Source organism: Syngnathus typhle, linkage group LG4, assembly GCF_033458585.1.
Source record: "Syngnathus typhle isolate RoL2023-S1 ecotype Sweden linkage group LG4, RoL_Styp_1.0, whole genome shotgun sequence".
In the NCBI taxonomy this organism is placed as follows: Eukaryota; Metazoa; Chordata; class Actinopteri; order Syngnathiformes; family Syngnathidae; genus Syngnathus; species Syngnathus typhle.
This window is the reverse complement of record NC_083741.1, coordinates 6,901,290-6,917,974: the sequence shown is the minus strand read 5'-3', so window position 1 is coordinate 6,917,974 and position 16,685 is coordinate 6,901,290. Positions and strand designations below refer to the sequence as shown.

Sequence of the window (16,685 nt, the reverse complement as noted above, 5' to 3'; positions counted from 1 at the left end):
CGCATTGGTTACTAGATCAGCCACAAATTCTGAAAATTCATCCAGGAAGCCAGAGTAAGCCCCGGGTGGACGGTAAATAACAACAAGATAAAATGACGGTAAAGCGGTGGATCGGACAATGAGAACCTCAAATGTTTTAAATACGTTGATCGAACGAGGCCTAAAACTAAGCTCGGAATTCAAGATGAGGGCGACACCCCCACCCTTTTTTCGAGGACGCGCCACATGCGAGCTCACAAAATTTGGAGGCGAGGCCTCATTAAGCGGCATCAGTTCATTAGGTTTTAACCAGGTCTCGCATAGACCAAAAGCGTTTAGATTATGTTCTGTGATGAGATCATTAACGAGAATGGCTTTCGTATGAAGCGATCTAATATTCATAAAACCAAGTTTAAGTGTAATTGGTCGATCCGGGTGCTCTTTGGCGAAGATCATTAAAATCATCTGTAAAAGGAACTCTAGTCTTCCCTTTGTGACTGAGGCTGGCATAGTAGAACACTTCACTGCTCCCGGTGAAGACCAGTGCGAAGAGATCGACGCCAGGTGACGGAGCTGCTAGCAAGAAACGGGACTGCAACACGTGGCTGGACATAACGCATTGAGCAAGTAAAGCAGCAAGTGGGCGAGTGACAAGGCTAAAGAAGCAAGCACTCAAGTTCGTGTCTTGAAAGAAGCAAAAGCACTCGTGAACGGTCTGTAAAGCCTCAAGTGTTATTAATAGAGCACGCAAATAAGCAGTAAAGGATAAATTACACAATAATTATTTAAGAGTCAAAGAAAGTAATGACTACATTAAGTAATTAAGATAATAAGAAATCAAAGTTAAGTGTTATATTTCATTTATTTAATTTGATACAGAGCATTGTGAGGTATTTTCAGTTTGTAAAAGTGCTAGTATTGAAGTTTAAACTTTGTTAATTGTAAATGAAACACCTTTTGGGCATTTTAGTTCATTTTGCTGACTGCGACATCTTATGTTAATTGCATACAAGCATATCCTCACAGAGCATTAAAGCATTTACACATTTCACACCATTATAAGCCAAATACAAGTTAATGTTAATATACAGGTTGTATTAACATGGCAGACAAAAATCAGATTACAACACACTCCACACAGAAAGACAGTTGTGTAGAGTCTGCTGTCCAAGAAGACCGTGATGACCAAATCACACAAGAGCAGGACATCAGAGAGGATGTTCAACAACCCCACGGATCCAAAGACGATAATGCTCCACAGGACATTTGCAGAAGTCAGCGTAGACGCACCCTCACTGAAAAGGGAAAAGCACTGCAAGATGCAAAGGTAAAAGATTGCAAAAGAGATTTAGAGCGAACATACAAAAAATGGAAACATCATATAAATTGTTAGAAGAATTTCCTAAAGAGAAAAGACACTGATATGATACTGGAAGCTCTAAATGTCATAGAAAGTCACCAATCAGACATAAGTTATCTGTATGAAGAAGTAAGGGACATTGAAGTTCCAGATGCTGAGCTAAGAAGGAAATGTGATGTATACTGGGCTATTACTAAGGCACCCAAAGAAAAGGCACAATGTCTTATTGAAGGAAATGGTGATCCAAGCGACATTCCTTGGCCTGACCCAGAATCAGTATTTCAAGACACACTGTCCAATGCTTCATCTGAACTCACATTCATGTCAAAACCCAAGTCCAGACTGTCCAATTGTTCCTGTCCTGATTCACTGCAACAAAGACATCAAGCAGCAGCGGAAGTTGCGGCTACAGAAGAAGTAATAAAATTAATGAGAACACAACATCAATATGAGGTGGAGATAAGAGAACTTGAAATAGAGGATGCAAAGAAAAGGGCACAGTTTTTAACGGAAAGTACCAACATAAAGACCAGGTTAGAAGAAAGGAGAAAGGAAGTTGAGCTATTGAAAGAGTTACAAAAGCATAACGCAGCACAAGCAAGGCTAAAGGTTTATGCTGAAAGTATTGCCAGTGAGAATGAAGACAAACCTCCTGTCATTGAAACTCCAGTAAAGCAAGAGGGCTTAACAAAACCAAGTTTTCCCAATATAGATGCACAACCATTTTCTCCTTTTCAAGCACCAAATCCTACCAGCCCGTCCTTGTATTCCTTTCCAACTCCAAGAACTCAAGCTCCTGTGCCTCAGCCAACCATTATGGTGAGCCAAATACCTCCTGTTACATCTTCAGTAGCATCTATTGATCTTGTACAAAACCTTACAGAAGCTATTACAGCCAATAGAATCCCAATACCAGAACCAGCAGTATTTCTGGGAGATCCTTTGCAGTATAATGATTGGAAGTTATCTTTTCAAACATTAGTTGATCGTAAGAACCTGCCAACACAAGAAAAGCTCTTCTTCTTGAGACAGTATGTTGGAGGTGCAGCCAAAAAAGCGATAGAAGGTCACTTTCTAGTTGTTTGTCTCTGTGTGCCCTGCGATTGGCTGGCAACCGGTTCAGGGTGTCCCCCGCCTACTGCCCGATGACGGCTGGGATAGGCTCCAGCACGCCCGCGACCCCAGTGGGGACTAAGCGGTACAGAAAATGGATGGATGGATGTGTTGAAAATCAAAGAGTAGCAGCTAAGCTACCCGATTGGCTAAGTTCACGCTGGAATAGAAAAGTGACTGAATACCAGGTTGAATATAAAACATTCCCCAGTTTCAGCCATTTTGTCAATTTCCTCAATAAGGAGGCAAGAATTGCCTGTAATCCTATCACATCACTGCAAGCAATAAAGCCAGCTGAATCAGACTACAAGCAAGCCGTTAAACCCAAGCCAAAGGGAAACACTTTACATGCTAAAGCTCTTAGTACAAGTTCCAGTGAGAGGACAAACATGACCTGTACTTTCTGCAAGAAATCTGGCCACACACTCCACAAGTGTCGAAAGATAATGGAAAAGCCAGTAGGAGAAAGAGTAAAGTTTGTGCAATCTGAGAAGTTGTGTTTTGGTTGCCTCAAGACCGGACATAACTCTAGAAATTGTACTTCCAGAAGTGTATGTGAAAAGTGTCAAAATTCTCACCCAACATGCTTACATCAAGATAGACAGAAAAAAGACAAAGAACAAAGATCACAAGCAAACCAGGAAGGGATCAAAGAGAATCAAGAACCAGAGAAGAAAGTCAGATCTACAAGAGATGAAGTCAAGGCAAGTGACAGCCAATAGAGTCGTGCAACAAAGATCAAAAGGTTGTACCTCTTCAGTCATTCCAGTTTATGTTTCAACTGTGGATGAACCAGACCAAGAGAAACTAGTCTATGCCTTGCTTGATACACAAAGTGACACTACTTTCATTCTGAAGGACACAGCTGAGATGTTAAATGCAAAGATTGAGCCTGTCAAACTCAAGATTTCCACAATAACATCCCAAAGTAAGACTGTACACAGTACTAAGCTAAGTAATTTACAAGTCAGAGGCATTAATTCTGAAGCAAGAATCAAATGGCCCCCAACCTATACTAGAGACTACATACCTGCCAATAGATCTCATATTCCCACAAGCAAGACAGCAGAAAACTGGTCTCACCTCAGACATCTAGCAAATGAGAACTCGATTGTGAAGTCGGCTTACTAATTGGCTTTAACTGCCCACAGACTTTATTGCCCATTGAAGTTGTGACCGGAGAAAGAAATCAGCCATTTGGACAGAAATCTATACTAGGATGGAGCATCATTGGCTCCAGTAATTCTGAGTGTGAATTTGAAGACGAGATTGGTGTTAGTCATCACATTACTGTAAAACAAGTCCTGCCAGCTGTTGAGTTTCACAACCTTAAAGATGAAGTACATTTTGTAAGCAGGAACAAAGTTAAGGAAGTAATCTCTCCAGCTGATATAATTAAAGTACTTGAAAGGGACTTTGTTGAAAGGACCACTGAAGAAGATCCCATGTCACAAGAAGACATGCTTGAAATGGACATTTTGAAATACCATTACCTTTCAAAGATGAAAGACCTAATCTACCAAACAATAGGCCATGTGCAGATCATAGACTGAAATGTCTGGAGAAGCGTCTGAGAAAAGATGAAAGCTATTTTAAAGACTATGTGGCATTCATGGAAGACATAATAAAGAGAGGAGATGCTGAGAGAGTGCCAGAAACGGAGATAAACAAAGAACCAGCCTGGTATATCCCTCACCATGGCATCTATCATCACCTAAAGCCAGGTAAAATCCGTGTAGTCTTTGATTGCTCAGCAAAGTTCCAGAACACATCTCTTAATGAACATCTTCTGAACTCACAAACACTCTCGTTGGAGTTCTGTGTCGCTTTAGAAAAGGACAAGTGGCAATTATGTGTGATGTGGAGCGCATGTTTCACCAGTTTCATGTTGTTGCTGAAGACCAGGATTACCTCAGATTCCTATGGTGGGAGGAGGGTAATATGGACAAGCCACCAACAGTGTTCCGAATGAGAGTTCACCTATTCGGAGCAGCGTCCTCACCTGGATGTGCAACTTTCGGACTCAAGCATCTAGCATCACAAGGTGAAGGAAAGTTCAGTCAAGCTGCCATTAAATTCATACAACGTAATTTTTATGTGGATGATGGGTTGGCAAGCGTTGATACTGAAGAGGAAGCTATCCAGCTTGTTACAGAAGCAAGAGGCCTATGTAACTCTGGAAGGTTACACTTACACAAGTTCATCAGTAACAATAAGAAAGTGCTCTCTTCTGTCCCAAAAGAGGAATGTTCAGGAGGAGCTAATGATTTGGACCTAGCTTTTGGAGAACAAAAACTCGAAAGAGTTTTAGGAGTCCAGTGGTGTTAAACATCAGACACATTTCACTTCAGAGTCGTCATGCCAACCAATCCCTGCACTAGAAGAGGAGTTCTATCTACAGTAGCCTCAATTTTCGATCCTCTCGGATTTGTCACGTCTTTCATTCTAGTTGGAAGGAGAATTCTTCAAAGGATGTGCCAAGACAAGTTAGACTGGGATGAACCGCTTCCAGATGACCTTAAGCCGCACTGGGAAGCCTGGCTACAAGACCTCGTCAACCTATTTTCAATAAAGATACCACGTTGCTATGTACCTGCAACATTCAAAGACATTCAACAGTATCAATTGCACAGTTTTTCTGATGCTAGTACTTCGGGGTATGGAGTATGCTCATACCTTAGAGCTGTAACCACATCCGGAGAAGTTCACTGTACTCTTGTGATGGGCAAGGCAAGAGTTGCTCCAACAAAAGTGACAACAATTCCAAGGCTTGAGCTCTCTGCTGCGGTAGTGGCTACAAGAACAGCTTGCTTCCTGAAGAGAGAGTTAGAGATTGAAGACCTCCAAGAATACTTTTGGACTGACTCCAAGGTCGTTCTTGGTTACATTAACAGTGACGCAAGACGATTCCATGTATTTGTAGCAAATCGCATTCAAAGAATCAGATCAAGTACTGAACCAAGTCAATGGCGATATGTTCCCTCTGAACAAAATCCCGCTGGTCATGCGTCTCGAGGAGTTATGACCAAGGAACCCAAAGAATCAAATTGGTTCACTGGGCCGAATTTTCTATGGCAAAAGGAACTTCCAAAAGACCAAGACAAATTCAAAGATATTGACAGTAAAGACCCAGAACTAAAAATGTCACACGTTTTCAAAGTAGAAGCAAAAGAAGAGAATTCATTTATCAAAAGAATGCAAAACCTTTCAGATTGGAAAAGATTGGTAAGGGCCATAGCAAGACACAAACGCTTGGCAAAGTGTGTAAAGAGCAAGACAAAAATGTCACATGAAACGAGTACTTTGGAAGAGAGAAAGGATGCAGAAGAATTCATAATTCGAACTGTACAAAATGAAGCATTCAGCAAAGAAATCAAGTCACTGAAACGGAAGGGTGAAGTTCAGACAGCACAAACTAACCTTCACAAGTTAAGTCCCTTCATTGACAAGTAAGATGTCTTGAGAGTAGGAGGACGACTAACTGGTGCATCACTACATCCAAATGTCAAACATCCTGCTATCCTTCCAAAGGAACACCATGTGTCAAACTTACTCATTAAGCATTTCCATGAAAAGATTCATCATCAAGGCCGTGGAATAACTCTTAATGAAATACGGGCCAATGGAATATGGATTATTGGCTGCAGTAGTAGTGTGTCATCATTCATTCACAAATGTGTGAAATGCATAAAATTCCGAAGATGTAATCAAGAACAAAGTATGGCAAACCTACCTCCAGAAAGGTTGGAAGCTACACCTCCATTTGTGTACACTGGTGTAGTGTCGTGATAATTAGACGCTACCCCTTTAAGAGGGCGTTAAACAGTGGGACCGAGAGTCGTAGTTGAACAGGACGAGCGAGGAGTCAATGTTGTACTACCTGTAACTGTGAATGAAAGTTATTAAAGCTTCAACTTCAAAGATCTAAACTGAGAGGACATCCAGTTTCTACAACTGGTATGGATTGTTTCGGACCATTTTGTTAGGGTTTGGAGAATATCTTCATCGTATGATTATGTTGGAATGTAACCTGTAATAATTTAACTAGTTTGTCCTGTCTAGACAAAATTAGTTTACCAAAGTGCTAAGATCTTTTCAACTTATTGACTAGCTGCAGAGGAAGCAATCAAAGTTGCTTTGTTTACAGAACGTCGTAAAAGGTCCCCTGCTATGCTTTGATCAGAAGGGGACCGTCTTCACCTTATCCTGTGTGTTCCCACACCCCCACTTTCAACCCCCACTTTCAACCCCACTCTGTTTCTCTCAATAAATAAGCACCTGACGAGGCCTGAGTCAGACTTCATTCGACCATCGCTGTAAGCACAGCGACGAGTGAACTCTCCGCCTGCAGGTGTCTAAAATGACTTGCTTGACTCCAGTGTGGTCCTTGCAAAATAAGTTAGAGTGAGCACCACCCTAACACATTTTACATAAAGGAAGGAAAGAAAGAAATGAAAAGATACGGACTGTTACTCACCTGCATGTGTTCACGAGCTGTTCACATTGAAGTCTTAGATGATCTCAGTACAGATTGTTTCATCAATTCTCTACGCTGCTTCATAGTAATACGTGGCGATGTAAGTCAACTGCACTGTGATCAAGGCACTAGTTTTGTGGGTAAAAAATGAGTTTCAGAACCTCATGGAAACAAGTAAACAAAAGCTCAAAGACTTAGGTTGCAAATTTGTTCTCAACCCACCTGCTTCAAGTCACATGGGAGGAGTCTGGGAGAGACAAATAAGGACAATAAGAAATGTTTTGAAGTCCATTTTGGATCAAACTGCTCAAAGGCTTGACACCTCATCCTCGAGAACCTTTATGTATGAAGCCATGGCAATTGTTAATAGCAGACCACTGAGTGCAGAATGTATCAACGACCCTGTGGAACCTGAACCACTGAAGCCTAATCACATATTGATAATGAAATCTACAATAATTTCACCCCCTCCTGGAGAATTTGTCAAAGAAGATCTCTATCTGCAGAAAAGATGGAAAAGAGTTCAATATTTGCCCAACATTTTCTGGACCAGGTGGAGGAAGGAATACCTGTTGAACCTACAACAGAGAAGAAAGTGGAACAAGACTCGAAGAGACATGAAAATAAATGACATTGTATTACTACAAGATGATTGTCTACCAAGAAACCAATGGAAACTAGCCAAAGTGGTAGAAGTGTTTCCAGGAGCTGACAACAAAGTTAGGAAGGTCAAACTTCTTGTTAGTGACACCACACACGATAATAACAAAACACATACAACTAAATCATTTTTGGAAAGACCAATACACAAGACTATACTTTTACTTGAAGCTAAGGACTAATAAGACACAGCACATATTTGACATTTCCACATGGTTTAATCAGTTTATTTTGTGTTAATTGTTAAAGAATCACACAGAGTGTGATGGTGGGAGTGTAAATGATGTAAGTTTGTGCATGAAGCGTTCGCTGATTCCAGTGGATGGCGCTCTTGCGATCGATGTAGGTTTACACTAATTATTTTGAGTTATTTTGTTTGTACATTGTTTAAGTTGTGTACATTGTTTATGGCACTATTATCTCCATATTAGTAAATATATTCTATTTTTTGTAGAGAATTAGTCTAAAATTTGGGGTTCTACGTCACGTGAGTTTTGGCTCGAACTTCCGGTTCCCGTCCTGTAGCGATCAGTATAAGTGTATGGCGGACTCCGACGCTGGTGTTTAAATCCATATAAAGACTCATCTTTCAAGAAGATTAACCCCAGCCCTAGCCACAAGCAGGCAAAGTGGTGTGTTCGTTCCTCTTTATTCGTGTGTAATGTGTTTATTTGTGTAATATGTATGTATGTACGAACTAATGGTTTTGTTGTTTCTATTTCTGTTAGTTCTACGGTGATATTTTTGGCGAAGATCAATAAAATCATCTGTAAAAGGAACTCTAGTCTTCCCTTCGTGACTGAAGCTGGCATACCCACTATCGGAGCCAACCCACCACCAGGTGGTGATCAGTTGACAGCTCCGCACCTCTCTTCACCCGAGTGTCCAAAACATGCGGCCGCAAATCCGATGACACGACTACAAAATCAATCTTCGAACTGCGGCCTAGGGTGTCTTGGTGCCAAGTGCACACAGGGACACCCTTATGTTTGAACATGGTGTTCAGTATGGACAATCCGTGTCGAGCACAGAAGTGTCTAGTAGGGTCACCCATGGCAAAAGGGTCCTAGGTGAGGGGCCAGATAAAGCCCGGCTCACAAAAACCCCTAATGATAAGAAACAAAATTGGATTTGGTTTTCCCTCGCCTGGACGCGGATCACCGGGGCCCCCCTCAATCCGTATTTGAGACTCACAATGGCTTGATCCTTCAAAAATCTCTTCAGAAACATTTTACAGTGAACTCAATCTTAAAAACATAATATATTTATACAATTTTTATATTTTAACCCATTATATAATATATTAAACTCAACTTTAAAATGGGAGCTTAAGATCAGGGGATGCTTTGAGAATAATTGTCAATTTGTTTTGTATGTGTGAAGCCCTTTGAGACTGCTTGTGATTTAGGGCTATATAAATAAACTTGACTTGACTTAATTGTTAGATCAGGGACTAGTTGTTTTTTAAACCATAGCATATGATAGCATCGAGGTTAGTGCTGCCCGACTGAGCTTTGATCATAAACTAATGAAGCCTGGAACCGAATGCTTGTTTGCCGATTGGAGGACATCATGAGTAAATTGTGTTATGCAGCAGAGTGGCGCAGCGGAAGCGTGCTGGGCCCATAACCCAGAGGTCGATGGATCGAAACCATCCTCTGCAATTTGGACCTTAGTGAATTTGCAAACATTCTCTTAAGTCATACTTTTGAGAAGAAGTGCTGTGGGGATCATATTTTCCACACGTTGGCTGTGCTGCGTGGAGGTTGATCCATCCTCAATGCATACAGATTGCGAGGCATGTATGTGACTTCTTTCACCATTCTCAGTCCAAATACACAATGTCCTTACCTATTACAGTGATCCCTCGCTACTTCGCATTTCGTTTATCGCGGGTTCCCTATATCGCGGAGTTTTTTTTCCAAATTAAAAAATCATTTAAAAGACCTTCTGCAGTTTCTACATCTGTGTCAGGTTTATTTCGCTGACTGAATAACTATTAAGAAGAGCAACAGCAAACAAACCACAAGTGAGACAGTATATTAAGTCTTTTCTCGCGAGGAGTGCAGTACAGATAGCTTAATACAATCTCTACACACACTGAATATCTGTAGGCACTCCCGCTCTTTTTATTTGGATTTGCCCTACCCACAGTGTGAGACATAAGCCACTAAAAGGGGAGGAGGAAAGCATGTGGGCTTTGTCTCGTAAGCAAAAATCACTAGGTGTTTACATACTGATAAGAACATCTGGGAAGAGTTTGAGTGGACTGGATACAGAAGAAAAAACCTTTGACCTCTAGTTAAAACATAGCAAGGGAAGTTTTACGACATTGTGTAGGATGCAACAAGCTAAGTTATTTATTACTGGTTATATACATTCCAACCTAATCCTACGATCAAGATAGTTGGGAAACCCTGACTTTAATGGTCACTTGGAGGTTCATCTGGGGTGCAGGACAGCAATGAGGCATGTTGTCTAACAAAGTGGTCTTTGTTAGAAAGGAACTGTCCTTCTGTGGTACATCATAAAAACAGCAAGGCCAAACAGCAAGCATATATTGCAGTAATATTGCGGTAAGGAATTGATTAGAAAACGCATGATAACATATATATACATTTTTCTAACAATCTGTTAAAATAAGATAAGAGGAACTTTATTAATCTCACGTGTGAGAAACTGCATGTAACAACAGCTCGATTTACAGGAAGGTACAAGTTAGGGGATAAAGGTGCAAAAAGAGACTTCTGGACCGTAGTCCTCCGGCATAAAAAATAGAATACAATATAAAAAGAAAAATATGGAAAAATAACAGCAATTGTAGTAAAACTAAAAATATAAGCTATGAATATTTACAAAAAGAAGATAAAATAGTGGTAAAGTGTCGTAAAGTGTATGAAGAGTATGAAGTTTAGTAATGCTAATAACAAAAAGAAATAGTGCACGGGTTATCGAAGTGAAATAGATCCATGCATTGTGTGGCAGAGGATATTGCAACATTGGGCTTAAATTGCACATTGGGGTTAAGAATTGCACGTTACGGGGAAAAGTATTGCACAGAAGGATGTGTTTACAGGTTGTCATTGTACAGCCTAATTGCGGTGGGGATGAAGGAGCTGCGGTAGCGTTCCTTCTTACACGGGGGGAGTCTGAGTCTCTGACTGAACGGGCTGCTCAAGTTCTCCAAGGTCAGATGCAGTGGGTGAGAGGGGTTGTTCCTGATGGATGTTAGCCTGGCTAGCACCCTCCTCTCGCCCACCTCCTCAACAGTGTCAAGAGGGCAGCCTACCACAGAGCTGGCCCTCTTAACCAGTTTCTTGAGCCTCTTCCTATCCCTCTCTGTGCTGCTCGGAGCCCAACAGACCACAGCGTAGAGGATAGCAGAGGCTACCACTTCTGAGTCCTGATACTTTACACAGCTGCACTGACAGGAGTTGGGCAAGAAGAAAACACCTGAATTGATGCATAAGTGGCAGTGGTGGGATTTGAACCCACGCCTCAGGAGAGACTGGAGCCTAAATCCAGCGCCTTAGACCGCTCGGCCACACTACCGACCTTCCGCAGTTTCTACATTTATTGATCATTCTATTAAGACGTGAAATTGGAGGATACCTAGTTGGTTTCTTCACCAGCATCCAGGTTAGTGCTGGCCGACGGAGCTTTGTTCATTATGTAATGAAGCCTGTACACAACAGATGCGAAACAATATGAGTGACAATCAGAAGATTAAAACTTTGAAATCGGAAGACACATAGCTAGTTTCCCCACACAGCACCCAAATTAGTGCTGTCCTAAACCGCCTTGTTGATAATGTAACAAAGAAGAAACATTCCATCCTCAACAACGAACAGGCTGGACATACTAAGCCAACTCCTACATTCGGAAATGCCTCGGTTTACCGAAAGGCTTCTCTGACACGGGCTTGTTCGGGGCAACCGCGCTGCAACTGCCGATCCAGTCCATAACCTTGGACTAAAAGCAGGAGAAGGCAGGAAGGGAGCTGTCCCTTGTGCAGCGCACCTAACGCAAGCCTACAGCACCTACTGTCAGGCTGCAAAAGAGCACTGACACAGGCACGCTATAGACGACGCCAGTCCTGACGAAGCTTGCCGAAGTTCTCAAGACCAGCAGAAAAGAGTTCCAACAACCAGTCTGCAGCCAAACAGCTCCCTGTTAGGTTTGTGAGGAAAGGGGAGAGAAGCAGAGACACCAGCCCTCCTGTTCCAGTTCCAGGCAAGGGACTGGAACATGAGGGCTGGTGTCTCCGCTGCACAGCTGAACTTTCCCCATGAAATCACCACCACTCCACATCAATTAGGTTTCACATGGAATATGTCTCCTCATGAGAGACTGAAGGCTTAATTCAGTGCTTTAAACCGCTCGGCCACACTACCTACCTAGAATCCTCAACTTCAATTTAAAATGCAGAAGCCATAGTCAAGGATCAAGAACAACACTTTTTTTCAATCTTTGTTGAACTTAAGTGTCGGTCGTTGCCCGTACAGATAGACTTCTCACCTCATGGTGTTCAGTATGGACAATCCGTGTCGAGCACAGAAGTGTCTAGTAGGGTCACCCATGGCAAATGGGTCCTAGGTGAGGGGCCAGATAAAGCACGGCTCACAAAAACTCCTAATGATAAGAAACAAAATTGGATTTGGTTTTCCCTCGCCTGGACGCGGATCACCGGGGCCCCCCTCAATCCGTATTTGAGACTCACAATGGCTTGATCCTTCAAAAATCTCTTCAGAAACATTTTACAGTGAACTCAATCTTAAAAACATAATATATTTATACAATTTTAATATTTTTATATTTTAATCCATTATATAATATATTAGACTCATCTTTAAAATGGGAGCTTAAGATCAGGGGATGCTTTTGAGAATAATTGTCAATTTGTTTTGTATGTGTGAAGCCCTTTGAGACTGCTTAATTGTTAGATCAGGGACTAGTTGTTTTTTAAACCATAGCATATGATCGCATCCAGGTTAGTGCTGCCCGACTGAGCTTTGATCATAAACTAATGAAGCCTGGAACCGAATGCTTGTTTGCCAATTGGAGGACATCATGAGTAAACTGCGTTATGCAGCAGAGTGGCGCAGCGGAAGCGTGCTGGGCCCATAACCCAGAGGTCGATGGATCGAAACCATCCTCTGCTATTTGGACCTTAGTGAAGTTTGCAAAGTTTTGGACATTCTCTCAAGTCATACTTTTGAGAAGAAGTGCTGTGGGGATAATATTTTCCACACGTTGGCTGTGCTGCGTGGAGGTTGATCCATCCTCAATGCATACAGATTGCGAGGCATGTATGTGACTTCTTTCACCATTCTCAGTCCAAATACACAATGTCCTTACCTATTACAGTGATCCCTCGCTACTTCGCATTTCGTTTATCGCGGGTTCACTATATCGCGGAGTTTTTTTTCCAAATTAAAAAATCATTTAAAAGACCTTCTGCAGTTTCTACATCTGTGTCAGGTTTATTTCGCTGACTGAATAACTATTAAGAAGAGCAACAGCAAACAAACCACAAGTGAGACAGAATATTAAGTCTTTTCTCGCGAGGAGTGCAGTACAGATAGCTTAATACAATCTCTACACACACTGAATATCTGTAGGCACTCCCGCTCTTTTTATTTGGATTTGCCCTACCCACAGTGTGAGACATAAGCCACTCAAAGGGGAGGAGGAAAGCATGTGGGCTTTGTCTCGTAAGCAAAAATCACTAGGTGTTTACATACTGATAAGAACATCTGGGAAGAGGAGTTTGAGTGGACTGGATACAGAAGAAAAAACCTTTGACCTCTAGTTAAAACATAGCAAGGGAAGTTTTACGACATTGTGTAGGATGCAACAAGCTAAGTTATTTATTCCTGGTTATATACATTCCAACCTAATCCTACGATCAAGATAGTTGGGAAACCCTGACTTTAATGGTCACTTGGAGGTTCATCTGGGGTGCAGGACAGCAATGAGGCATGTTGTCTAACAAAGTGGTCTTTGTTAGAAAGGAACTGTCCTTCTGTGGTACATCATAAAAACAGCAAGGCCAAACAGCAAGCATATATTGCAGTAATATTGCGGTAAGGCATTGATTAGAGAACGCATGATAACATATATATACATTTTTCTAACAATTCCCTCCTGTTTATCATAAGTTCTCAGAGACCATCTTATCACCTAAAAGCGGCCATTTCAAAAAGATTTTCAGCCGTAGGATCACAATTCATAAGAACAAATTTAAACCCGGGAGGAGATCGAACCTTAATAATCAATGTCAGAGTCGGAAACAAATCGGACAGGTTTACCACAGGAGCTTCACTGATGGGGCCATCGCAAGAGCGACAACCCTCGTCAGTCGCAAAGTCTTCCCCTTGGAGCAACGGAAAAGTCTCAGTTGCTGGAGAGATAGCAGTTGTAATTAACCTGTTAATTAGAGACCGTAGACACGGAATACAACAACATCCACACAAGGTCAAAACAGCAGAAAAAACGGCAAGGGAGACTAGGACCGAGGAAACCAGGGTACGGTACTGTACGAACACGTTTAGCCAGTCGTTCCAAACCTCCGTGTTCACTCCACTGTGTTCCTTCATTTTCCCATTCAAGGTCCTCAGGCCCTCAAGGGCCTGGGACAGGCTTCCATCAGCGGCAGTACCATTTGGAATAAATGTGCAGCATTGCTCACCAAACATGGCGCAGAAACCACCCTCTTTTGAGAGTAGCATGTCAAGGGCCATTCGGTTCTGGAAAGCCATGAGGGAAGTCGCGGCCAGTTGGGAGTGGACCGCCCTGAAACCCGCCTCGGTCCAATTTCCGAGCCTCTGCACGTTGTAATGGATGTAGTTGATCCTGTCAACATTTTTGTTAAGAGTACACCACCAACACAGGGTGGATTCAAAACCAGCTATCTGATTCACCAGCTTACACTTATCCGGCACTCCTCCGGGAATACCAATTGCATCAATTTCGGTCAGATCATCGTCGGCTGTCAAATTCAAAGATATTTTGGTTTTTACCAGCTTTTTTTTTACAGCTTGTTTTGCCATTAGCAATCAATTGTTTCGTTTAGCAGTTTATTCTTATACTAGTTACCTGAAACAAATTATCCACATTCACTTTAGATATATTCATCCCATTCTTTAACATCTACAGCGGTTGTTGACAAAGTATACATATAAACATCATACTCTCATGGCAGTCCAGATCTGACACAGCAGATCATCCTGCAAAGGTCAAATTGATCTTTTAAATTGCTACAATGCAGCATAATTAAAAAAAAATTTTGGAGTGATCAATATAAGTTGTTCACTCATCTCTCCCCTACTGATTATGGCTTAGTTCCCACAAATACCATATTGCTGAAGTTAACAAAGTGGCAACAAAGATAGCCACCTTACATGCAATAACGTCATTGTTCCATTTTCTTGTTCCCGGCATTTCTCTAAGAGGTAAGGCTCCCTTTGGGTCACTTTTTCCCGATTGAACGTTACCTCAAAAGAAATTACCCTTTTGTAATTTGCAAGGACTACCTCAACTGACCTTTCTGCTATTTTAATGGCAGTTGATGTAATTATCAATATTCAATGTGGCCCTTCCCCCTTGGAAGAACACCAGCGTTTTGTTTTCAATGCTCTTAATGAGAACGTGCTTTGTGCTTTTTGCCTTTAAAATATTAATTATAAATATAAAATGTAAATGCCAAATTTGAATCATCCTTAGTTTCCCACTTGGTTTTAAAACATGGTAATCTATATTGTCGCCCAAACAATTTTTCATACGGGGTTAAACCCACAGTACTTGTAATATTTATGTACAGTTTGACCAGGTCTAAACATTTTGTCCATGATCTTCCATTTTTCCCATGCACATTTTCACACTTTATACCAGTTCTGTCACGAGAATTAATTTTCAAAAACCCATATCTCGGTATTATTATTATTATTATTTTCACATAACGTTTTTGCCACTGTTAAGGCATTCAGTGTTTTTGTTTAAATCAAATCAAACCATTTTGAGAATGCATCTATTATGACCAGGCATTATAACCCTGTGGATTGTGTTTAGCACATGTTAAACAAGCTCTACAATTGTTTTATTTTATTTTTTATTTTATTCTTATTTTGAAAATGTTTTGAATATGAATAAAATCCGTATGTTGTATAAAGCTGACTGACCTGCCCCACTATCCCTCCTCTTGAGCCATGTGACATACAACCATGGCTCAATATTGCCGCCCATTTGTATAGGTTTTTTGTAGGATAGGTCAGTCTTCTGGTCATTTATAGACACCATTCTCCACTCATGCCCCACTTTTCGTCCATAATTGAGTTTCAGTCTATGGACTTTGTCGCTGCACATCTTCAAACAAAAAAAAATTCCAGTACTTCAATCCGCTTCTTGTGTGTATAACATTTGAAGCGTCTTTTGCACCGCAGCTATGCGGTTCCGTCTGCAAGCTTGTTACCTCTTGACACCTTATCAGTCTTGTGCGTGCCCTGCACACGTGCATATAGCTATTTGTCGTGGCAATTGGACTGCTTCCACAACTAGCTTAGTTGTAGTTTCTTGTAGTTTTTTTTTTTCAATTAGTTTCTCATCGTTTATCACAAGAATCTTAGTAATTTGAACAAAAATCAAAAAGTATGTTTTATTTTACTCAATTGTACGATTTAGAAAATCCATATGTAGTAAAGTGTTGTATTACTACATATGATTTCATCTTCATTTAGATTGACACACCTTACAAAATGCTTCTCAGTGTCCCAGTGCACACATGTTTTGCGTGTGTAACTGGTTGTCTCAACCCGTGTTCCACATCCTAATCTTTCCTCCTCCAGGTGTCAAACCAATCAAGATAAAGGTAAAAAACAACAAAGTAACCGCCAGTAAATTAATATAATAGTCAATTGTTGTTGTTTCTTAACTTTAACTAACTCAATCACTCTCTTATTCTCAAATGTAAAAAATTGTGTAGTCTTGACACAACCAATCGACTATTTCTTCTAAATTTAGCTTTGAAATGTTATTTAATAATTTTGCTTCATCCAATTCCAGAAAGCAAGTTCTTTCCATCTTTCAAATTTTGTTTCA

At 41.0% G+C, this 16,685-nt stretch overlaps 2 non-coding genes across 2 annotated transcripts; one reads left to right on the top strand and one right to left on the bottom strand.

Annotated features, from left to right (window-relative positions):
• Nucleotides 1-11,059: 11,059 nt before the first annotated feature.
• On the bottom strand, nucleotides 11,060-11,141 carry trnal-uag (transfer RNA leucine (anticodon UAG)). The gene has a single exon. It is a non-coding gene; the product is annotated as a tRNA-Leu (tRNA).
• A 1,538-nt stretch (nucleotides 11,142-12,679) lies between these two features.
• On the top strand, nucleotides 12,680-12,751 carry trnam-cau (transfer RNA methionine (anticodon CAU)). The gene has a single exon. It is a non-coding gene; the product is annotated as a tRNA-Met (tRNA).
• Nucleotides 12,752-16,685: the final 3,934 nt, after the last annotated feature.